The sequence below is a fragment of the Crocodylus porosus genome, unplaced genomic scaffold, assembly GCF_001723895.1.
Source record: "Crocodylus porosus isolate Cpor-Errol unplaced genomic scaffold, CroPor_comp1, whole genome shotgun sequence".
NCBI classification, from domain to species: domain Eukaryota; kingdom Metazoa; phylum Chordata; order Crocodylia; family Crocodylidae; genus Crocodylus; species Crocodylus porosus.
Window position 1 is genome coordinate 149,960,690 of NW_017728886.1, and position 25,068 is coordinate 149,985,757.

At 44.4% G+C, this 25,068-nt stretch overlaps 1 long non-coding RNA gene across 3 annotated transcripts in view; it reads right to left on the minus strand.

Moving 5' to 3' along the window:
* LOC109315305 overlaps window positions 1-25,068 on the minus strand; it is a 98,208-nt gene that overhangs the window by 65,668 nt on the left and 7,472 nt on the right. The window contains exons 2-3 of one of the 3 annotated variants that reach the window (XR_002102470.1): window positions 16,777-16,955; window positions 15,485-15,628 (exon numbers count right to left, since the gene is read on the minus strand). This is a non-coding gene — a long non-coding RNA (uncharacterized LOC109315305). Of the gene's footprint in view, window positions 1-15,484; window positions 15,629-15,972; window positions 16,099-16,776; window positions 16,956-25,068 lie in introns of those variants that run through there. The other 2 variants (XR_002102474.1, XR_002102473.1) reach the window with 2 other exon arrangements.

Sequence of the window (25,068 nt, forward strand, 5' to 3'; positions counted from 1 at the left end):
CAGGCACGTAATAAAAAGTAAATTTGCGAAGTTTATTTTAAAAGAAAAGCAAACTGACAAAACAATTTCCATCCTGTGGCATCAGAGTGACACCTATATGAGGCTTCAGCAAGGCTGAAACGTTTAGACTGACTCTACAGACTTGAGCCAAAGGAGGAACTGAAAGCATCCTCTAAAGCAGGGGTGGGCAAGATGTGGCCCAGGGGCCAGATGTGGCCTGCCAGGCCATTCTATTTGGGCCTCGGGGCCCCTAAAAAATTCAGAAAATTAATATTAATCTGCCCTGGGCTGCCTGTCATGCAGCCCTCAATGGCTTGCTGAAACTCAGTAAGTGGCCCTCTGCCCAAAATAATTGCCCGCCTCTGCTCTAAAGAAACTAATAAATGGGAGGAGGGAGGGGGAAAGAACATAGCTATAAAATCACTAGCAAATATGTTGCTGGTATCAGAGGAATGGTGATATGAAGGATTTCTGGGTTCCATTCCACATTCTGCAATGTAATTCATAGTCACAGAAACTTCTTTTCTGGGTTTTCCCTATTTCCCCTCTAGTCTGTTTCTTCCCATTTCTACCCCCTTCAGGTTTATTCTTCTTGTCAAGAGCCTCTCCCTTAGGCAGCACTGGTCTCCATCCACTCCTGCCTCATCATTCTAGTCTCCATCTTCAATATCCTTATCAGGTCTTCCCCTTCCTGGTTCTACATACCAGCCTCCTGCACCCCCAAAACTTGCCCAGACAATGCCAATATTCAAAAACTGGCCCCTCATTTAATTTCAATCTCTACTTGCCAGTCCCAAATCCTATTAATCTTCCAAAATTTAGTCCAAGTTTCCTCACCCAAGCAATCCAATTCCCTGCTTGCTCTCTCCATATGCATTCTGTTTCCCCTTTTTTATTCAGGCTCCTATTCTCACTTTCCATTAACCCCTGTCCCAGTTACCATCTCTTCAGGCTAGTTTCTTCCTCACTCAATGCCAACCCCTCCCAAAGTCCTTGTCCCAATCTGCTCTTTCCACCACTGCTCCCAGGTCCAGCTGTATTCTCTTATGCTAAAAACAGACAGTAAAAAATTCCAAGGCTGAATCGATTCAATCTTTGCAGGTTAATCTAAGCTGCGTAGATTGAACCAATAAGCAAGTAAACAGATGTTCACTTTTGATTACAGAAATGAGTCCACTTGGCTAAGTACAGACAGTCAAAAAGTCCAAAGCTGAATTGATTCAGTCTTTGCAGGTAAGTCTAAGCTGTGTAGACTGAGCCAATAAGCAAGTGAACAGACATTCACTTTTGATTACAGAAATGCAGCCACATGCCTGCAGTGGCTCAGGCCAGAAGCTGAAGCGGGTGCTAGAGCACACCTCTGTGCTTGGCTGAGCAGACTTCTTGGGCCAAAGCTAGCACACCCACCTGTGGGGGGGAGGTGCAAAGCATCCTGGGATGCTAGGGGACTATGAGTTAACTTGAAACTAGAGGGGATCTGGGGCAGAAGTTCAATACACCGATTTGACCTAAATCAGTTAAGTCTGATAGTACATCCATCCAGGTTTATCTGAAGCCGGTTTCAGCCATTTTGAAAGCAGTTTATGTGCACTGAACTTCTGCTGTGTTACAGATTTGAACTGGTTTCTGATCACTTGCATTGGTTTCTGTGTAATTTCTTTCCCTAGCCTTAGAGCATTTAACTCATATTGTTCTCTTGTGCTAGTATTCAGGAAAAAACAGGAGCAAGGATTTCCCTTGTTTTAAAGTAAAGCTACACAAAGAAGTTACTACAAAGTGAGCTAGGGTGTAAACTTAAAGCACCGTAGCTACTTGGCCCTAACTCTTGCCTGCAGAGCCTTACCCCTTGATAAGTGTAAGGTATCTTGTTCTTCAAGACCCTCACCTGGCTTACAATGGTTGCAAACAATGACAGAGAAATTCCTGCTCAGACCCTACAACCTTGGGCTGAAGCCTGCTCATTACAAATGAAATCTTCAGAGAATTTAACAGAAGACCAGAAGCATAATGCACAAATAAGTTGCCTAGGGCCAATGTGTCTCACGCCTCCCCACAAGACAACACAAAGAACAGCACAAGGGGACAGTCTGTGTTACAGAATGCAAGATGTTCTGGGAATTGCAGATCTCCAGTGGCACAGTGGAGTTCGTTGCTGCTGAGAAGAAACTTTCACCCCATTTTTTTGTCACTAAAGCAAATGGCCAAAAAAATTGCTGATCCCAGCAGCAAAAACGTAGGGTGAAAGTTTCCCCCTGCTGCTGCTCTATGAAACTGATCCCAGAACACCTCGCACTCTGTGACACACACTGCCCATGTCATTGCAACGTGCAGCCAGAAGCGCACCAAGTGAGGAACAGAAGACTAAGGTGTCCCCAAGCCCATCCTTCTGGTGCCCCTCCCCTTCAGCAGTGCCCGGAGCAGATGCCCACTCTCCCTACACTACTGCTAAAGGCCTCCCAACTGATTAAGGATGGCCTCAGAGTTTTCAAAGGCTTTTAAGTTTGGCCCAGTTTGGGCGAGTTTTTTGTAGGAACAGCAAAATAAAAAGACATCCCCTGCAGAAGGGCAAACCCCTTCTCCTTTGGCAAGGTGCATGGTGCTCCAAAGCACTATGGCCCTACAGCATCTCAATGAAAGTTTTTAAAGAAATTTTAACACAGGCAAAACATACACCCTGTCACCCTCAGAAATGGATGATTTTTTTTTGCTGGAATTTAAAAAAGCCTCAGCCTGAGGCAAACAAACAACATAAAGCATTTCATTTCAAGTGGTTACACTCTAGTAAATTTATAAGCGACTGAAAATAGGGTCTTAGAACGGGAATACTACCATTCCCGTCTAGAACAACTGTGGAGGTATGTGGCTTCCCCAGCATGATAGCTTCCATTTAGCCATTTAAACAATAACATACAGAAGCTGGATGCATACAACTTTTATCATCATTTTACATACACACAAACATTGTATTCATAGAACTGTAGAAAATTAAGATTGAAAGGGACCTCAGGAAATCATCTATTCCAACCCCCTTTGTCTAGCCGGCCGTAAAAACCTCTAAGGATGGAGATTCCACAACCTCTCTGAGAAGCCCGTTTCAATGCTTTACTACCCTCCTTGTGAGAGAGATTTTCCTAATATCCAACCTAAACTTCCCTTGCTGCAACTTGAAACCACCGCTCCTTCTTCTGTCATCTCCCACCACTGAGAATAGCACTGAGAATAGTATTACTAATATTATAATTCTGCAACACATGTATGTCCACAAACATATTTGGTCTGAGTTGTGGACCAAACACAAAATGACTCAGCTTTTAAATTACACGCAAAAAACAAACAAACAAAAAAAACAACTCAAAAAAGGTTTTATATCTTTGAAAGGGGGCTAGATGGCACTGTAAGTTAATGCACAAGCCCTTCACCTCGGAAAGTTTCAGTTCAGCTCAGCTGTAAGTGGCCAATGAAGGGGCACATGTTTTCTAGACTAGAGTTAATAATTCACAATGATTCATTTATTCAGCAGATTTCCTCTTTACCTAATTAGGACTGGTTTGCAATAATTTAGTCAACCTTCAGAACTAAATATGGATTGCTTCAGTAAATAAATTCTTTGCTTTCAAACATATAAATAATAAAACATATCTCCCCCACATATTTAGCCTATATTTTTCTTGTAATTCATCTGATTGCTTCTAATTAGCCCTCCCACCACCAACAACTTGGTCTCCTGCTAGATTCCTTTGTGAACAGAGGTACCCTCCCATGACAGCTGCAGTCCAAGGGGAACAATGCTGAAGTGACAGTCACTCAGCTGATTCTCCAAATTCCTCCTGGCTTCTATTAGGGACAAATCCTACAGGGTGCTGTGCACTCTGGTCCAGTCCAGTGAGCAGAAAGAGGTAGTTAGCTGTGTTAGCCTAAAGTCAGGCAGAAGGCAGGGTAGATTTGCACTTTATAGTCTAAATCAGAAGTGTATACCATAAGCTTTTGTGAGCCAAGGCTCACTTCATCAGATGCTGTGAAAGGATATGCACAGAGCAGCATATTAAATGGAGAGAGCAGTGTCCAATAAATCATTCAAGGATGTGATAGTAGCAGAGAGCCAGCAAAATCAGGAAGGCTAGTCATGTGCTGAAAGTCATGTGCTGCACTGAGGTCAAAGAACTCAGTACCTTGCAGAGTCAATCTGTTTGTGAGGTGATTACCTAGGAGGTGAAAGCTCTGCTAGAAACTCAAACCCAAGCCATCAGGAATTCAGACCAGCAGCCTAAGCCCCACAGCTGCCAGCCTCCCTCCTCAGTTTAGCATGCCATAGCCACGGCCTGTTCCCCATCCTCTGCTTCTTCACCAGCTTTATATTCCTGCCCCATGCAAAAACTAAAAAAATTACTCACACATGTGCAACAGTCTCTACAGACCTGGGGTGGGGCAGGGAGGATGTGCAGTGTAGCTGCTACACATCTGCCTCTGGGGAAGGCCAGCATCTGGCTCTATCCTTCATATCCAAATATTCCATCACCGTCCCCGCCTCTCCCCGCTAACCCATTACTTGACAACGGCTTACATTTTTAGCCCTTCTATGCTTTCTCCCAGCACTGAATCCCACCAGATCCCCAATGGTCTGCATTCTTCCTGTGTGAACTCTCTTCCTACAAAACTTCTTCTAAAAGAGTTACACAAACTTGCAGTGAAAACTGTTCTGCCAAGAAGCAAAGCAGTCACAGCAGGGGAGGAAAGGCAGCAGCAAGATAAGAATAGACCAAGAAGAGAGGAGAACTGAAATGCTTCCACTTCTCCCACTCTCCTCTTCACTTTTTGACTACAGCTGCAAACAAACATAGAATTTATTAGGGGATAACCATTTTTTCCTGGGAGACAGTACAGTCATACAGATGTCCATGTCTGCTGTCCTAGAATAAATACTTAAAAAGTTTTCCTGGTTAAGAGGTAGTAACAGTTTATCCCACGATCTTGCAAAGTATGTCTGTGCAGGTATCCCAGGAGAGTATCATTGTATCAATGGCAGAAAAGCAGCACCTGCATTCAGCCACTCACTAAACCCTGATTAGAAGGGTGATGTGTGTACATGCCAATCCCAGAATATTTTTGTTCTGCAACAAATACAGGCACAAATTATCCAGGGATAAATGCAACATCTGTTCCTAGCCTTCACGAGACCAAAACAAAACGGTTGAGTCGCCTACTGTAGGTCACATGACTAAATCCAGCTGCTAATGGTCTGAAAGACTGAGGACTGGAAACCTCTCTCTCCCTTTCACCCCAGATTGAACTTTGCATTCCCAAGCAACAGGGACACCAAACACGTTTCTAAACACTCTTTGCCATTTGATGTCCCAAACAGGGACAATATTCAGAAGATGTGGATAACCCTCCTTCACTTTCCTACCAGTGACTAACAAAAGATGGCCCCCAGAGGTTCCCACAGGGGTTTACAATCTCTCAGTTAACTTAAAATCATGAAACTTTGGTAACTCCGTAGTATAAGCTGATGAGTAGAAGTTTACTTCCCTCTTAAGTAACCATGTGAGAAAAACATAACCATCATTAAAACAGCCATGCATAGAGGCCTCAACCAGCTCAGGATACCCATGGCCCTAAGTGCTGGACTGATATTTGACAGAATATCTCTGCTCAGCAAACTTACCTTCTAAAATGGAAAAGCCCAAAGACATAACAAGTGGGTGAAACAAGGGAGTTAGATGAGAAACTAACAAAAAATTATAAGCTGTTTGAGCTCAGCCTAGCCGTGTGTGCCATTGTTAGCTAATTAGGATCATCTCATTTTACCACCTGCAGAGGGCAGGTTTACATAAGCATCATGGCCAAAAGGAATTTGAAAGAAAGAGAAAGCAGGAATGTACTTGTGGGAAAGCAGATAAGCAATCAATGGGTGGGTGGAATGGATGGAGGAGTTCCAATGCCTGAATGAGAATAAGGTGGGCAGGAAAATACAGGGGTAAAAAGTGTGCTGCAGAAATGGAAAAGCACCTTTACCGTACCTGTTACGATCTTAGCCTATTCATGCTTCATATCAGGTTGATCCTAAGTTAACCTTTAGTAACATAGAGAGCCCGACTCTCTCATGCCTCAATAATCCTCATTCTAAAAAGCATTCACTGAAAAAACACGGCAGTTCTTCTACGGCATTCACTTTTCATGTGACACTCCTCAGTCATGACACCTAAAAACAGGAAAGACCTACCCTAGGTGACTGTCAGCAGTATCTCCTCACCAATGAAGGAATTACTGTCACTTTAAAGCATGTGACTGTGCTACCTTAGAAACAATGCTCCATCACAATTAAAAGGCTGTGCAGAAAAGGGGAAAAGCATCTTTACTGACATACAAACCTTTCAATGATGTGGAAATACCACTATAATGCAGAGGTACGCTCTAGCTTCCCTGCTCAGATACAGGTTGCTACCTGACTATGAATGGGAATCATGAAGCATTCACCTGGAGACAGACACAAGTCTGGTCCCATTCCTCAGGGGAGGCTTTGAAAAATTAGCCCTGACTCAGCAAGGAAACATGTGCTTCAGTCTCATTATTGACGTCAGACCATTCTCAGAGTAGCCTGGTACGCCCACTTTGGCCAATGACAGAAGAGGTGGGGCACTGAACAGTGAGGTCCTACGGGCCTGCTGTGCACTCCTGTTACCAAGTGCTTCACTTTGGTGGTTTTGAGCAGCTTGTTATTTCAGAAACTAAAAGGGAGTGGTGACAGAGGGAGGGGAAAGAAGTCAGATACCAGCTGCTCAGATCCCATGGTGATGACTGCAAGATTAGTCTGGTCTCAAAAAGGTCAACTGTCTTCTTAAGTGTAGTGGCCCGTTTGGTATGTTTAAGTGTGCTAGCCCATGGCATACAAGAGACGGATGTGTCTAGTATCACATCCATCTGTTTCTAACTTCCCAGCCTGAAAAGACAGGCATCTAACTTGTGGGATGCCTTAACCTCTCTGCCACCCCCTTTAAAATTAGTTGTCCAAACCAAATTGGTCAAATCACTACTTAGCAATAGCCATCTACATAATGCAATTTAAAGGAACATGCATTGGGCCCTAGGCACAGACTGGTCTGATCTTTAATATTAAATTGTGCCTGGTTAATGCTTTGTAACTTAAAGGAACACTGACCATGGAGGTTTTTTTCCATGAATGGCACTAGAAGACTGTTTTAGCTTGGCTTTTGCTTCAGCGTTGCTTGTATTTATATTTAGTTTGTGTGTTTACTTTCCAACCCTGTATATTTGACCAATGGGAAAAAATGCGGAGTAGCAACTGAGAGGGTACATATTTAACATGCATCACCCATGTTTATTCTTTCAAATCATCCTTTGCCTTGTCTCTGCTCTGGATATTTATTTTTGTACTACTTTTAAGGTTTTGAGGATTTCATTTTTACTGGATGCAAGAAAGTGGAAAACCAGGTAAATGAGTTACCCCACAACAATGGAGGACAGCAAAAGCCAAGATTCTTGCTAGGGCCATGACGAATCAACACTAAAAAATGCAGAGCTACAGCAGCAGTGACATTGGGTGCCCAGGGAACCATCAGTATGTCTGTGCAGGGGAATTTAGGGGTATGCTCTCAGTAGGATAACTTATTAACGCCTTGGAAGGTGGCTAAGGAAGGTACAACATGCATTTCTGCCCACCCATTGTGCACATTGGCTATACAGACCCTTGGCCACACTGTGATTGTGTCTATAACACAATCTATGATAACACCCACAGGCTAGGTACAGGCATTCAAAAAGCCCGAGGCAGAATTGATCCAAGTTATGCAGTTTTCTGTAAGTGGAGTAGTTTTGCTCAGTAGCAAACAGAACATGAATTCGCCCCTTGGTTGGGGGGGTGCCAATCTTAGACTGGATTCTGCCATTTTTAAACCAGTTTATGTGCGCCGAACTTCTGTTGTGGAGTTAGACTAGTTTCTGAACGCTTAAACTGGTAAAAAGTGTAATATCTGTACCCTGCCCTAACGTGGTAACTACTATACACACTCAGTTTGTGCTCCTAGTAGGTTGCAGTCCCATATCTCACTCTTTTGGATGGAAAAATGTCACAGTACATCCCTGGGAGTGGTCCTAGCAGCATTTCACCCAAGTCCCGTGGATGTATGGAGGGTAGAAGCCAGCTCCAATCTTTTACTAGTTCATCACAGACCAGCAGAGTTTTGCCAGTTCCTCATGGTTTTATCATTAGTGTCATGCTATTTGATGTTTTTTCTTAAAATCCCAGCTCCTGGAGTCATGTGACTACATAAGACTTCAAGTCCTCATTTAAGAGAAAAACAACCAACCAAACACCCCAGCTCACAACATGGCATCCCCCACCCCTGGACAACCTCCCTCTCCCCCTACATATACTCCATATTCTCCATAACTATGAAAATAAGAACCCCAGAAGGGAAATAAAGGAATCTTAAAAATCTCATTTTTAAGCGAGCCAACGGCAATTCAAGGTTTCATAGATCAGAGATCAGAGTTGTCCAACCGACAGCACCCACGAACCACAAGGCCCACCAAAAGGTTAGCATGCAAGCCTACAGTTTCCAGCTACCTGCCACTCCTTACCCTCCCCCAGCTGCTCCTATATGATGTAAAATCATATTTTTACCAATCTAAACACCCTGGGGATGGGCATTGTACATAAATGTTTAAGATGATGTGGTTTGTGAACCCAAAAAGGAATAATTCACATTTCCAATGCTATGCCTATTTCAGAATGCATTGCTATCTAACCTGAGTCCTGTCACCTGCTGACTGAAGGTTTTAGTTGGTGCATAACCTGAATGTGCTCCATATATCCTCAAGACAGACACTTCTAAGTATTGCCTCAACATGCTGGATACTTGATAAGTTTATATTGGAGTAGATCACAGAGGATAAGAACCAGGTCTCTCACTTTTGGAGAAACTCCAACATTAAGTGTCATTGAAATGGACACATTTCATTTCATTTTTTTTTATGCTCTGGCAAGTTCTGATCAGCTCTGGAAAGGGCTTCTAAAAATGAAGTGAAAAAAAAGTGCAACAGCAAAGGGGCTAATGTAAGATCTTGGAAAAGTTAACCCCAGGATCTGCAAAGTGATGCCACAGATTAAGAGCAATCTATTCTGAGGAGCAGGTTTGCCTGGAAAAGCCAGTCTCCTCCTCGAACCAGTTAGCTCTGATCTGCTGAGCTGCAGCTGTGATGCTTGCCCTCTGGTGAGCCTCTTGCTATTTGTTTACTCCTGAATGGAGCTGTCATTTGGACAGTTTCTGCCAAGAGGAAACGCTGCCTTAGTGACAGGACAGTCCTTTGCTAAAAAGCCCCAGGACATTAAATAATTAAATAAATAAATAAACACACTGCAGTCAGCAGGTCACAGGTCACTCCCCTGCAAAACAGTAATGAATGCAACAGGGGATCTCTTAATTGTGGCTTCAAATCTGCTCCAGGTCCATAGTGCCTTAAAAAAAAAAGTTATCATCCAATAACTACCCATCCATTTACATGAAAAAAGATGTGGCATGTGGTTGTTCCTCAGTGTGGAGACCAGAATTTGAAAGGTGTTTAGACAGCTAGGAGACAAGTAGGAGACAAGTGTGTATAATCCTCCCCTTCCACACACACACACACACACTTTCCTGCAGAGATGTAATCCGTTTTTAGGCACTTAAATAGCTTTTTAAAGTATTCTCCCAAGCACTATCACCATTCCCAGGCAACACTATGAGTGCCCACCTTGGAAGAGGGGACAAAGAGACTGAATGGATATCTGAACTCCAGTGGACCCTCCTGACCAAAAGAGAGGTACATAGGTACAGGGAGGGTGACGGGTACAAGCAGCAGCAATAATCAGCTCGCACTCATCTAAGCCTTGTGCCTGTAGGGCCAAAATACTACTGACCAGGCCACCATTAAAATGAAAGAAGAAAAAAAGAAAAAAAAACCACAAGGAGATCAACACGTAAGGTATCTTTCCCCAGTGTTTCCAGTGCACTGTGAACTTCAGCAAGTGCTACTATCAGCCTGAAGGTTCAACAATTCTGCTGACGGTAAGAGCCCAGGCAAAACTTTAATCATATCCAACAGCCTCCCTCAACTCCTCCTTTGTCCCCACCCCAAAAACCTATCAATCCTTGTGGAACCTACTAAAGTGATGCCATAGGCAACTCATCTCAGTAGCCACTTCAAGTGATGTTGCCTTTTTAAAAAGGCACATGTTTGATGCATTGCCCTTCTTAAGGATCACAAGTAATTTCAGCTGCAGTGGCCTGACCTGTCTGGCAGTAGCTAGCTGACATCAGCTGCCTCCAGAAAAAAAAGAGCTTTAAAAAGACATGAAGGCAAATGGAAAATGGGAGGCAGGGTGCTGAGAGTTAAAGGGGTGGTCCAAGTGTCTCAGGAACAGGCTAGTTGTCTCTGCTGCTCTGTGCCTGGGATTCCATCTCATTACCCTGTTTCCTCTGAGCTGATTGGAAAGTGGCCTTACGTCTGGAAAAGGCTGTAAGCATCTTACATGCATCTGTTCCACCTAATCCCCAATAAAGTAGTGCCTGTGTGTGTTCAAGGGGGAGGGGAGGTAGGGGTGTGAAAAGGGCTCCCATGTAGCAGCAGGAAGGGCTGTACAAGCTATGCACACACTTTCTGCAGTTGTGGGCTGGCTGGGTGCAGAATTTGATGAAGGGGTGCTGAGGGGAGGAAGCTGCATATTCCTCCTATTCTGCCCCTTTCACAACCTCATGGTCTCTTTCCTCGTCTGACTGGGGAAAAAGAAGAGGTGGGGAGCAGGGGAGGTATTACACAGCTTTGCTGCAATTCAGCTCTACTTAAGCCACTAATTTTCCCCTTGCTAATCCTGTGTTATCCCAAAAGAATGATGTCCAACTCCTGAAGGGAAAAAAAAAATCCCTCAAGGCCCTAGACAGTTTGCCTGAGGACTTGGAATTTTTAAGTGCAAGTCAAGGGTCCTTCTTCTTCCGTAACATAGCCATGTAGCAGCAGGCAGGCAGATTTTCAGCCAGCTTTTAATAGCAGGAGTTATTACAATGCAAGGCGTGCATGGGGATAAACAGGTCTGTTTGCCAGTAGGATTGTCACATCTGGAATTTACACAAGTTACTAGGAGCCACTATTTTGTTTCACTCACAGCGTATCATAAAACATTTTAGCACTTAAAAGTGTTGTAATACAGACATGTAGAGTGACCAGCATAACCCTACTGCTCTTGCCACTACAAAGACCCACACACCCCCACACAAAGCCTCCTCTCAAAGCTGTCACTCCCCAGCAGTCCTAAGCAAATGCTACAATATACAAATGCAGTTAATGAATGAGAAATCCAGGCCCAATTCCAAAAGTTGCTTAACTTTATCTTTCGGAGCTGAAGACACTAAAAGCTTCCTAGATCCTAATATTTCTAAGACATATGAGCATAGTACCTAAAGGCTCCAACTGAGTTAAGCACCTCATTTTCACAAGCCCTGTGTAGCAAGAGAAATCCAGTGACACAATTTGCATCAAGCCAGTCTGCAACATCCTGACACTGGGTGGCACTTTGGTCCACAAGCTGTCTTTGACAGTACTTGTACAAGTACTATTCAATATAAATGAGGATGGCATGATGTGGCCCATACCAGCCCTTGATAACAGTAGTGATCATGCTGAACATACCCCTGGTTTAACTTCAGGGAACTGAAGATTAACTTGGCCCATTTTGTGTACTAGCAGATCTGCCTCATGAGATGCCAGAGACAGTAGGCAAACAGGGGAAACTAGCAATAGGAAAACTGCAATTAATCCTTACGTATGAGATGCTTTAATTTCCAAGAGTCTCTCTCACAAACCAGTTTTTTAAATTATGATTCATACAAGCTGGCAGACAAATTTTAGTTAATTTGCTTCAGGAAAGACGAACAACTCTTAGCTCCTATCTATCGCTTTCTCTCCTCCCTCAACACCTTGTAAATGAAGCATGGATGATGTGGACACATCCTGCTGACTTGTACACAATTTATTGCCTTTAGTTTCAATAGGGAGTTCTACACAAAATACAGCAGTAGGAAGCATCCTGTGAATCAGCACTGGGATATGTTCTAGTTAGGTCATCGACTAAAAATCTGTACAAAGTTTCTGTGGTCCCCAGCATCCTCTACAATTCATCTTTCTTTTTGGGAACAAGTCAGTTAAAATAGTAATAAAATATGGGGCCAAATTCTGTTCACAGTAATGTGAGTGAACATCTAGAGAAGGGCTAGCTGAATTCAATGGTAATGCTCTGGATAAAGGCCTCTGTAACTCAAATAACTAATTCAGCCCTTGGGAAATCAAGAGAGAGCAGCCTGGACTATTAATTCTTCCATTGCTTCCTATTCACTGTAGCTCACCATTTCTGAATTCATTTTTCTGATTTCATACACCAAAAAATTATGCCTAGGATAAGACATCCATATGTCAAATTTATCCAGAAACAGATTTGGAATAACTGAGTTAAACATAGATGCTGAACAAACTAAACCAGGACCACAGAAGTTGCAGATCACATGACTGGCTGTAATGTATTATAGAGTTTATAATGAAAGCATCCACTTGATCCTCAGGAACAGCTGATCTCATTTGGCCTGTGCCCGGGTGGAACTGGTGATCTTGGACAAAGATTCAAGCCATGCATGTTTTTCACTTCACTACAAGGTGAGCATCTTCAGACAGGCTGGAGACTCTAGACAGATTCTAAAAGTAAAATACATGTATCAATGGACACAGTGACATCTTTAATTTCTCCTGTAGGCAGATATGGCCATTGCATCCATAGAGCTTCAGAGATCAAGTAGGCTCAAGTAAAGCTCCTAGGATTTGAGAAATGACCTCCAGGCCTCACTTCACTATTTGTAGAACACACAAGTGACACCTGAATGTATCAGATGAGAATACCAGGCCATGCACTGTGACTCCATCTAGGCCTTTCACCAAAGGGCAGGAGGGGTATCCAATGGAGAACCAAATCTTTCCTTGTAGTCCTACAGTGGAAGGAGGATATAGGGTCAGTCTGTAAGGACACTAATTTGTAGGAGGTACACAACACCTAAAAACCTGAAGAAAACCAGAGTCTCATGCATACAGGCAGCCATGACTGCCCCTTCCCACAGGCTAGGGACAGAAGTCACACATAAACCAGTTTAAGTGATCAGAAACTGGTTTAAACCTGTAATAACAGTAGTTCAGTGCACTTACACCAGTTTCAAAATGGCTGAAACCAGTTTAAGAAAAACCTGTTTGACTGTAGTGTCAGACTTAACTGATTTGGGTCAAGCCAATTTATGAAACTTCTGTTCCGGACCCCTTCCTGGTTCAACTTAAATCACAGTCCCGCAGCATCCCAGCATGCTTTCAAGCCCTGGGCTGGGCTGCACTGTCTGCTCTATCAGAGAAGAATTGGGGTGGAGGAGGGAGAGGCAGGAACTACCTCCTGGCAAACCCTGGCTGGGGTCTGGGGCCAGGGAAGGGGTAAAACCCCTGCTTTCCCTGAGTACAGAGCTTGCCCTGCCCTGCCAAACTTACTGAAAGTTACTGCTGGCTGCAACTATAGACTACAAATCCCAGAGGTATCTGGAAGCAGGGAGAGGAAGTGATAAGCAACCCTGCAGAGTCCTTGTTTTGTGATGCTGGACTGCAAATCCCAGAAACCTTGGGGCAGCAAGAAGAGGAAGTGCCAGAGAACCATATTCTAGCACACCGCCCTCCCCCCAGCTTCTGGCCTGAGCCACTACAGGTATGTGGCTGAATTTCCTGAATCAGAGGTAAATGTAAGTCCAGTTGTTTCTCAGTTTAATCTCTGCAGTTTAAACTAACCTGCAAAGACTGAATCGATTCAGCCTTGGGCTTATTGACTATTTATACTTAGCCACACTGGGTGGAAGCCAGTTATAAGCCCATTACATTTGGGTCACTCACAGATGCAAACAGTGCCTATGGTCAAGTGCAAGAGATATTAGAGATTGAGAACTATTCTCCTGAGGCCATCAAGAATAAATGTTTTGCCTTTTAAAGAGTAGACAGTTCTGCTACACATGTTGCTTTTACAGCAGGAGCAGAAAACTGACTTCTGTACAGCTTGTGACTCATCTGCCTTGCCCATTAAATGAAGGATACATTGCTTGAAGTCCCACAAGTGCTTACACGTTCCAGTTAAAAAACAGAACTAGTGCCAGCTTTCAAGGGATGTCTCTTCCCTCCACTGGGCTGGGCTGACGTGCTGTGAGAACATGATATCCAAGACAAACAGTCAGCTGTCCTAAAATGATACAAGCATATATCTATGCTTCAACTCCTCTGGCTGATTTAAAAGGGTGAGTGAGAAAGCACCAAAAGGGAGGTGCAAGTTTGTGCTTCAGCTGTGATACTGTTCTGCTGGTCTGAATTTTTGGCCTCGTCCACCGCCTGCTGAAGTCAAGGAACTTTGATTCAAGCTCTGAATGTTCACACAGCTTGTCTGGGCATGGCTATGTGAACATGATACTGTGAGGTAGGCTAGGGTGTGAACTTCCAGCACCATTAACCAGAGGTGATGCATGGAGTGGGGCACAGGGGGCACATGCCCCCTCTTCCCTCCCCAGATTTCTGCACTGGCAGCAGGGCATGGGGCTGCATCTTGGCTGGAGCCAGCAGCAAGGGCAGTGGCGGCACAGAGTTGTGCCCCCACAACTGCAAACACTTACACATCAGCTATCCCATCAGCTATTCCTGGGTATTTCCAGGGTATGCACACACACTCTTATCCCATGGTAAGTGTGAGGTAGTTCACTCAAACAAAAGAGTATGCACGCAGGAAGTTACCAAGGAGGAGGTGATGTGCAAAGTTCATATCTTATCTCACTTTGTGGTAACTTGTTCACATAGCTATATCTTTAATCCAAATTAAAATTTAAGTGGATTTAGTTTACCTGTATTAAAACCCTGCGAGGCCATTCTTGGTCAGAACTGAAGTATGCTTAGTTTGATTTAGTTCTTTTGACTTCCACAATAGCTACTACTATCAGTGAGAATGACCTACCTTGCAGGGAAAGTGCACGAACACAAGCCAAGTAGCTAACATACTATACATTCACACCCTGGCTTACCATGACAACTTGTTTGCATACCTTAAAGGGGTTTAAGCCCACTTCAACTGGTGCAACTCTTGCATGAGATAAGATTATATATCCTGGAAGGCCAATGTTATTAAATCCATATTTAGGTACCTAAATAAGTGGCCTACTTTTTTTTTTTTTTAAATAAAGGCAGAAGACCCAACAGGTCTCAATGAACTTACCTTAAATGTAAAAATCTGATAAAATATTATACTTGGATCCTGAGGAGAGCAAGAGATGATAGCTATTCATTACTTTTGCAAGTCAGACCATTTATTTAGGGGCTGAAATAATGTTAGCTCCCTAACTGATACACTCATTTAACAAAAATAAATAAAATAAAAACTTACCTTTGGCCTTCAGATGGAGCAATGCACAAAACCAGTCCCTAGCTACTTTGGCTCAAAGTTTCCCGGGAAGTCTCTTGGTGTACACCTTGTTACAGAGACTGACCACATTCTGACTAAGAACATGTTCTGTGCAGTAAAAAAGCCCTAAAAGAGAATATGAAAGTGTTACCATGGATTAGAAACAGTAGTGAACAGATGGTGTTTAAGATGAGAAAAATAAAAGAAGCAGAAAAAAAGAAATCTTCATGTTTCCTGCTCTTTGTTCTTGAAACTATGCTTTTCTTAACTACAACTGTCTTTCAGCTAATCTTTCCTTTTCTGTTCACCACATCATTGCAGGAACAGAGATTAGACTTACAATTAAAACTGTAACAACGTGGATGAAAAAGACTAGCTGTGCAGAATGACAGACTATTCCTAAATATAATATATTTAACCCTTCCCTTCCCCAGTTCTGAGACCATCTTGAGATATAATCTCCATTATACCTGAGAAATCACTGAGATTGCAGGAGTGATTGGGAACTGAGGTTTGCCCCATGTTATTTTGAGCTATCCAGATAAGAATTTGTTTGTTTCTGTAGGGATTTCTGTCATGTGACCATGATTGCACCACAAGTAATAGCTGCAGATCTGACTCATCTGCATTTGTGGCAGTTGCATGTGTCAAAGGCAAGGGGGGGGGGGAATTCTTGGTACCAAAAGAGCCTTCTGTAGAAGACACACAATATTAAATACAGCTTCTTAAAAATACACCTAGTTTTATGCTGGATTTGCATTAAAACACCTGTTGTCACAGGTCCTCAAACCACTGATGAGATGACAGCATGGCTCATGACTCATTACAGAGGTGACTTGCAAGAGGGGAATTCAAGAAGAGCTGATTGATCATCAGTGGTACAACTTATCACTGGTGGGAACTATTGGTGCTCAGCATAAGGGTTCTGAACTACACTACAGTGTAGAAGTAGATACTGGTACTAGTTTTCTACAAACTCACCTGAATATCAGAAGTAGTTGAGCTGCAGTAGTATAGATTCCAGGTTAGGCTGCTTTATTCTGCTTCTTACCTCATTTGAAAACTAGCTCAAATCTCCCTACACTACACTACACCCTGCACTGTAGGTACACCTGTAAGATTTAGGTCCTATGGCAAAAATCCTAAAAAGGTATTGTAGCTGCCCAGATCAATAGGGGTTAGGCACCTACATTATATGTCAAGACTCAAGAGTCATACCAATGGAACTGAGAAGAGATTCCAGGAGCCTAGACATCATATTTCAAGTTTCTCACCTGCAAATGCTATTGATTTCTACAGGATTTGATGGAACAATCAGTCCTGACTCACAGTTCCATGCTCTAACCATAAATCCAAAATCATCATCCCAAGGTCAATATATTTTCTTAATCTACTTGCAAACGCTTTTGCAATGGACTGAAATGGCAGCTGGACTCCATTTCCCAGAAGGCTGCTAGCGAAAGGGAAAGAAGGCAAGGGAAAGCTGGGGTTTGCACCTGCTACTCTATGGTTAAGAGAGAGTGCACAGGAGAACAGCGAGCTGGAGTTGGCAAGTCATGCAGCAGATATGCAGGGGCTGTCATGGGACTGATCCTATACAGCTGCAGCTCCTGAAACAACAGCAGACTTAGGAACTACAGTGGCACTATTCCTGGCAGACTGCAGCTGGCAAGACAACCAGGAGAGATCCAGGAGCTGCACTGGGGCTGATGCAGTGAGGCAGGGTGGCAGGACTCAAGAGGGGAGCCTGTGTGTGTAGCAGAGCTGACACTGTGGGTCACAGCAGTCAGGTCTCTAGTGTAGAGCCAGCTGCACAGTAACTGGATGTTTGGGTGGCAGGGGGGAAATTGGAGGCTAGTTTGAGAGCTCCCCCGGAGTTGAGGGAGAGCTAAAGGATCCCTCAACATAAATATCACATTGATAGTGTCCCTGTTTGTTATCTGCTGTTGAAGGACTTTTACTACTGGGTGACTGTTAACTGCCTCTTATGTTTATTCTAAGTGTATGTACCTTAATGCTTATCCACCTATTATGTTTATTCAAAGTGTATGTGTCCTAATGTATTCATCTGTGTGTTTCCAACCTCCTAAGCCTGTTGGCCTATGACCCTAACCCTCCAGTACCTCGCACACAAATCTTAAGAATTCCTCCTTGGTTCCCATGTGGTTTCCAATGTATGCTACAACTGGTGCCAGCGGTGGTCACAGGCCATAAGGCATAGAGCAGTATGTAGAGCCTGTATAAATTGTCTCTCTGTCCAGATATTTGGGTAAGGGAGATACACACCCCAGGGGAGGGAAATGCACCACCCTCTCCTCATGCCTCAAGGCTGCCATTTAACCCCACACCCTTTAGCGGAGAACACCAGATGTGGGATGACTGGTATGACCAGTTCGAACTACAACTTAAATAGACAGGATGAGGCCACTAAACTTAAATTCCTGAGCCTGTTAATCACTGGAAAGGCTAGGGCAGTCTACCGTGGGCTCTGTATTGAAGTGAAGCAGGATTACAAATGCCCAAAGACTTACTGGATATCATCTTAGCAGACCTGCAAAGGACTTCTTGGCTCATGCATTTGGATGATATCGTTGTGATAGGCCAAACTTTCCAGGAACACTTCTAGAAGTTGGACACAGTGCTCAAGAAGCTGAGAGAGGCCAATTTAAAAATTAAACCTGCAAATGCCAGTTGTCTTATAAGGAAGTGTGCTTCCTGAGACGTGATCTCCATAGAGGGGGTAGGCCCAAATCCAGAGAAAGTGGAGGCTTTTAAAAACCTGACCAGTATCCTACAATGTCAAAGAATTATGTAGTTTTCTGGGGCTAGTCTCCTACTGTAAGAGATTTTACAGAACCATAGAAAATTTGGGTTGGAAGGGACCTCAGGAAGTCATCTAATTCAAGGCCCTGCTCATAGCAGGACCATCCCCAACTAGATCATCCCAGCCAAAGCTTTGTCCAACCGAGTCTTGAAAACCTCCAAGGATGGAGATTATACCACCTCTCTGAGAAACCTGTTTCAGTGTTTTACGACCCCCCAGTGAGAAAATTCTTCCTGATATCTAACCTAAACGCTCCTTGCTGCAACTTGAAACCGTTGCTCCTTGTTCTGTCATCTCCCACCACTGAGAACAGTCTAGCTCCATCCTCTTTTGAACCCCACTTCTGGTAGTTGAAGGCTGTTATTAAATCCCCTCTAGTCTTCTCTTCTCTAGACTACAAATAAGTCCATTTCCCTCAGTCTTTCCTCATAAGTCATGAGCCCCATCCCCTCACCATTTTAGTTGCCCTCCACGAGACTCTCTCCAATTTGTCCACATCTTTTCTGCAGTGGGAGACCCCCAAAACTGAACACAGTACTCCAGGTGTGGCCTCACCAGTGCAGAATAGAGGGGAAGAGTCACTTCCCTTGATCTGCTGGCAACACACCTACCAATGAAGCCCAGCATGCCGTTAGCCTTCTTGGCAACAATGGCACACTGCTGGCTCATATTCAGCTTATTGTCCCCTGTAATCCCCAAATCCTTTTCTGCAGAGCTGCTGCCCAACCAGTCAGTCCCAAGCCTGTACCGGTGCATGGGATTCTTCCGTCCTAAGCGCAGGACTTTGCACTTGTCCTTGTTGAACCTCATGAGATTCCTTTTGGCCCAATCCTCCAATTTGTCTAGGTCATTCTGAATCCTAGCCCTCCCCCTCCAGCATATCTACTGCTCCCCCCACCATCTGCAAATTTGCTGAGGGTGCACTCTATGCCACCTTCCAGGTCATTGATGAAGACATTGAACAAAGCCAGCCCCAAGACCAACCCCTGGGGCACTCCACTTGATATCGGCTGCCATGGAGCCACTAGATATGGAGCTATTGATTGCTACTCTCTGAGTCCGATGCTCCAGCCAGTTTTCTATTAATTTTACAGTCCATTCATCCAGCCCAGACTTCCTTAGTTTGCCTAGGAGAATGTTGTGGGAGACCATATCAAAAGCCTCACTAAAATCAAGGTACACCACATCCACCGGTCTCCCCGCATCCACAGAGCCAGTCATCTCATCATAGAAGGCCATCAGGTTGGTCAGGTTAGGACTTGCCCCTGGTGAATCCATGCTAACTGTTCCTAAATCACCATTTTGTCCTCCAAGTGCTCAGACTTGAGCTGCCAACCTTTTTGTCCCCAGCTCACAACTCAGGCCCTTCAATCACAGAAGAGGCCCGACTGGGGGCAGGTTTCACCACTATCATAAGCCCTGCATAAGCTCTCTGATTAAGTGAGTTTTGCATGGAATCAGGAATGTCAGGATATCTTCCTTGACCTAAAGCAGTGGTTACTGTTATTCCCCATTCTAGTGTACCCCAACTCTCAGTTACCCTTTTTGTTGGAAACCAACGCGAGTGATGTTGGCATCGGCACTGTTCTGTCACAAGGTGAAGAAGACCAGGAAAAAGTAATAGTCTATGCAAGTCAAAACTCTGAACAAAGTGGAATACAATTATGCCACCACGAGAAAAGAACTGCTTGCAATAGTGACCTTTACAAAACATTTCTGACATTTTCTTCTTCCAAAATGTTTCATGTTAAGAACTGAAAACAGTTCACTCCAGTGGCTCCACAATGTTCAGCAACCCATAGAACAATTAGCTAGGTAGTTGGAACAACTGGCCAACTTCAACTATGAATTAGTGCATCGCCATGGATGGCAGCACCAAAACGCTGATACCTTGTCCCATAGGCCTCCCACAGAGGAGGTTGAACTCAAAGCAGAGGTGGGCAGTTTACACCCTCTATTGATGGAGCAGACAAAGCAGACTGACCCACCTCATGGCACAAGTCAGAGTGTTGGCAGACTGGGCTGAGAAACAACAGGAAAATGTCAATGTTGGGAAGCTAATAGAGTGGAAGGAATGTGGTAGTGAGGAATTCCCTGAAGCTGAAAATGTCACCCATGTTTAAGGCAGTATCAAACACTGTGGCCTGAGCTAAGCATGAGGCAGGGAGTTCTGGTGCATGCACTTCCAGGATGGTCCTGGGGGACACTTAGGCATAGAAAGGTCCACTCTTGGTACTTCTGGTTAGGTTGGAGGAAGTCTGTTAGAGATTGGTGTGCATTGTGCAGCACACAGATATACTGGTTGATATACTGTCCTCTCTGATCAATGATAATCAGACAACATGGGATGAGGTACTGCCTTATGTCATGATGCAGGGCAGTGTGCAGTCATTTACAGGGTACACACTACTCATGGTGCTGTTTGGTCAGGAGATCTGCCTCCCCATTGATGTCCTCTCTGGGATAAATGTGTTGGAGGAATTTAACAACCCATCTGACTGTGTTACAAATGTGGCAGGATATCTCAGTTAAATTAGTCAAGCTGTCAAAAATCATTAGGATGCAGCCATTCAAAAGCAAAAAGAGCACTATGACCTCAGGATCACTAGACAAATTTATGGACATAGGAAACTGGTATGGGTACGGAGCCCAGCTAGGAGACAGGGCACTGCCAAAAACATATGTAAAAGATTCAGTGGCCCCTAAACTGTTGTCAAAAAGTTATCTGAAGTATTGTATGAACTGGCAAACCAGCCCAATGGACGGACATCTGTAGTACAGTGCAACAGGGTAGAACTGTGTATGTGCCAAAGAAGCAGAAACCCTGGTCCAACAAGGGAGCTGGGGAAGCCTACCTGTCCAGTATCCAAACATTTCCAAGGACTGACCAACCAAACTGCTGCCACTTCAGTGCCAAATAGGTCCAATGGGATGCCTGTAAACCCAGGGGTGTAGAGTGGAACCCAGGGCCTAACAAGGACAGGAGTAGCAAACTGGACAAATACAGGAAATGAGACCAGGGATTAATATACCTAAGGGTATCCAGCACCAACCCAAGCTGAGGAGAACCCCCAATCTTGAGTTCTCAGGCAGGCCACAGAGGGAGAGGAGACTTCCCAGGTGGCTTAGCACAATGGTTCTCAACCTTTTTTGTACCAGTACCCATTCGTAAACATTCATGGCCAGTCCCAACCCAGTGCCCCTCACTCCCGGAATTTAGTTGGGGGAGGGACTTGGGAGGGCACCAAGCAGCCCCTTGCAGGCTGGAACGTTGACTGGCTGCAAGGGAAAAGCCACAGTTTCCCACATTTTTTTCCTTTAAAGGAAATCCTTTTTTAAAGTTTGTTGATCCATTTTTAAACTTTGTTCACGACCCTTTCACATATTCTTGTGACCCACTTCTGGGTCACAAGCCACAGGCTGAAAAACACTGGCTTATCGACTACATCTTGTAAATCAGGTTGGATGCAGAGGTGTATTCAATTTAGGGGCGGGTGATGTAATGGACTGCAAAGGCAGCTAGACTCCACTTTCCAGCAGGCTGCTGGGGAAAGAGGAAGAAAGCCAGAGGAAAGCTGGGGTTTGCACACGTGAATCAATGGTTCAGAGAGAGAGAACATGGGAGGAACGGACTGCAGTCAGTGAGCTGTGCAGCAGAAACACAGAGTCTGCCACAGGACTGATCCTGTACAGCTGCAGCTGGTAAAACAAGCAGCAGAAACTTGGGAACTTCAGTGGCACTATTCCTGGAAGACTGCAGCTTGCAGGACATGCAGGAGAAATCTGGAAGCTGTGACAGGGCTGACACAGAAAGCCACAGTGGTAGGGCTTGAGTGGGGAGCCTGTGTGTGCAGGAATGCTGACCTGGTGAGTCACTGCAGCAGGGATTCAGGCATAGGGGGTGGGGTGTGGAAAAAAAATTGGAGGCTGGCCCCCAAAGTGCAGGCAGAGCTCAAGGATCCCTCAGTGTAAATATAATATTGCTAGTGTCCCTACTTGTTATTTTGTTATCTGCTGTTGAAGGACTTCTACCACTGGGTGACTGTTTACTGCCTCTTATGTTTATTCTAAGTGTATGTATCTTAATGCCTATCTGCCTGTTATGTTTACTCTAAGTGTATGTATCCTAATGTATTCACCTGTATGTTTCCAGTCTCCTAAGCCTCTTGGCCTATGACCTGAACCCCCCAGTACCCCTCACACACATTTTGAGACTTCCTCATTGGCTCCCATGTAGTTTCCGGGGTATCCTACACTTCGTAGAGAATTTTGAAAAAGCCCTACTGCATGAGAAAGACTCCATGCATTGCATATGGAGACTGAGTGAGCCATGTCCTTCCACCCTGTAACCAGGTTGGGATCTACTGACCTCTGTCCATGTCTCCCACTTACCTGCCATGTCTTGTTGGAAAACTGACATTCAGGAGGATGCCTTTTCTTGACGTGAAGTTAAGTCCACCCTGACTGCTGATCTTCCACAGGGCTCCACCTTCCCTACACCTTGCCCCTTCCCTCCCAGCTTGATGGTTACTATTCTCCAATGATAGTGAGTGAAGAATATCCTGGCCTCTCTCCAGTTTGTAACACACAGTGTCAAGATTTCCTCTTATGCTGTCTTGGACACTATGTAACTAGACTCATTAAATCAAAACTCCTAGCCTTGACCTTTGTCCTTTGGGAACTGAGTACAGCTTCTCTCCCAACTCTAAATTAAATCTTCAAACAGGGGTTTCCTTTTCTTCCCCCACTCTTTTCTCGAAGGATCCTTCACCTGTCCAGAGGAACTAAACTGAAGAGAGGGCTTTTTCTCCTTAGACCTCAGTTCACTCTTTCTCTTTTTATAAACTGAAATTGGAGAACACTCAGATTCCTTTTCCCAGGGTTTGTTCTGCTGCAGCCTTTGGTCTCTGCTCAATTCTCTCTTCACCAGCAGAACACAAATAACCTTTTCCTTTATTCCAGCTGCCTCAGTTTCCTTCAAGGTCCCCACTACTCCCAGCAAACCAGTTCCCTTTCTCTCACTTTCTCTCTCTCTCTTGCTTCTCAGCTGGTCTACCATACCCCACAGGCGTGTTTCCAATGCCTACAGCCCAAAATGGCCCAGTACACTTTTAGCTCTACCACAAGGAAAATTTCCCTAGCCATTTCACTCATATTTAACTTAAAATCAAGGTCTATATTGGAAAAACAGTACCCAAAAGTTATTAGCCAAATGTCTTTTGGTTAGATGTTTTGCACTTCCAGAGCATCTTCCAACTACATGTCATAACAGTGTTTTAGGACCTTTGATCAGTTTAGTCTCTTAAATACCCTTGGAAAGAACAACCAGCACATTTTGTAGATAGCAAAACTGGGGTGGGGCACATCCAGAGCCATCCTCTGTGGGGGGCAAATTGGGATGACCACCCCAGGCCCCGTACTTTGGAGGGCCCTGCATACAGTGGCCTCGGCATGTGCTGAGGGTGCCAGCACTCTGCGCTATTGGCTTCACGCTTCAGGTGCTCACCACCCCTCCCTCCCCCTGCTTCAGCCGCTTGCCACCCCACTTCCCGCTCCACACTCTGGCCACTTGCCACTCCTCCACTCCCCTCCCCACCCCCAGGCTGATATGCCCTGGGCCCTGCACACCCCTAGGACAAGATCTGGGCACATCATTGTTATGGGGTCTCAACTTAGAGAACTTCTATTTTTTGGCTGCCCAATCTGAAACACTTGAGACTAACTGGGTCATTATAAAAAACCATAAGTGACTCAGTTCAGGTAAAGAACTGCTAAATAGACCCTGAGAGGGGCAGAGCTACAGACATCAGGCTAGCTTGTTTGGAAGACCCTTGAGCAGGGTATGACTCTAAAGCAAGCAGCAACCTGTACAAATAGACAGGCCTCTGCCAATGCCCTTGAGTTAAGGGAATAGGACAACCGCTGTCCTGCACCAATTTCATGTGAAAGAAAGAACTGAGGTCATGAAAAGGGCCTGTAACCCATTTGCTCTAGCTACGGAGTCACATCTTTCTCAGGTGAAGGGACAGGCCAGCCAACTGAAGAAGTCTCAGTCCTGCTCTACAGAAAGGTCACATAATGTCAGATCCTTTGAAGATGTGCAGATGTCTCTTGTTCCTTTACTGGAGTTATTTATGCACCCAGAGGGGGAAACCAGAATTACTTATATACTTCACCTATATAACTTAGATTTGGTAGCTAGTTACACTTTGGTTCTCTTCTAGGCAAAAATGGAATTCTGTCCCCTATCTGGTTAATATTACCTTATTTATTTGAATATAAAATGGCCCTGAATATAAGACAACCCCTGTACTTAGATTCTACGTATGGAAAATTTATAAATTTGTTATAATGTTTCAGGTATAGAATCTAATTATTGGAGGTTTGCCTTCAATTTGTCCCCCTCCCACTTCTACAGCAGGGAAAAATAAATCTGGGGGTTAGGTGGCCCCCTTGCCTTCTGCCTACCCCCAACTTCTCCCTTCAGGCCCTTTCTCCCCAACTCCTTTCTGTCAGGCCCTTACTGCTCTCCCTGAGCACATGGAAATGAGGGACAAATTTGAAAACACTGACTTTAAATAAACATGCCTGTAGTAATTTGCCTTTAGTCTATGGGTAGCCATAGACTTAGTCCATGCAGAATTGATGCATTTTACTTTTCTTGAAACTGCTGCAAGTTTTATCACAGGTACTCCATAAACACATTTCTGAGCAGCACTTTTGTACCTACCTACCTACCTAC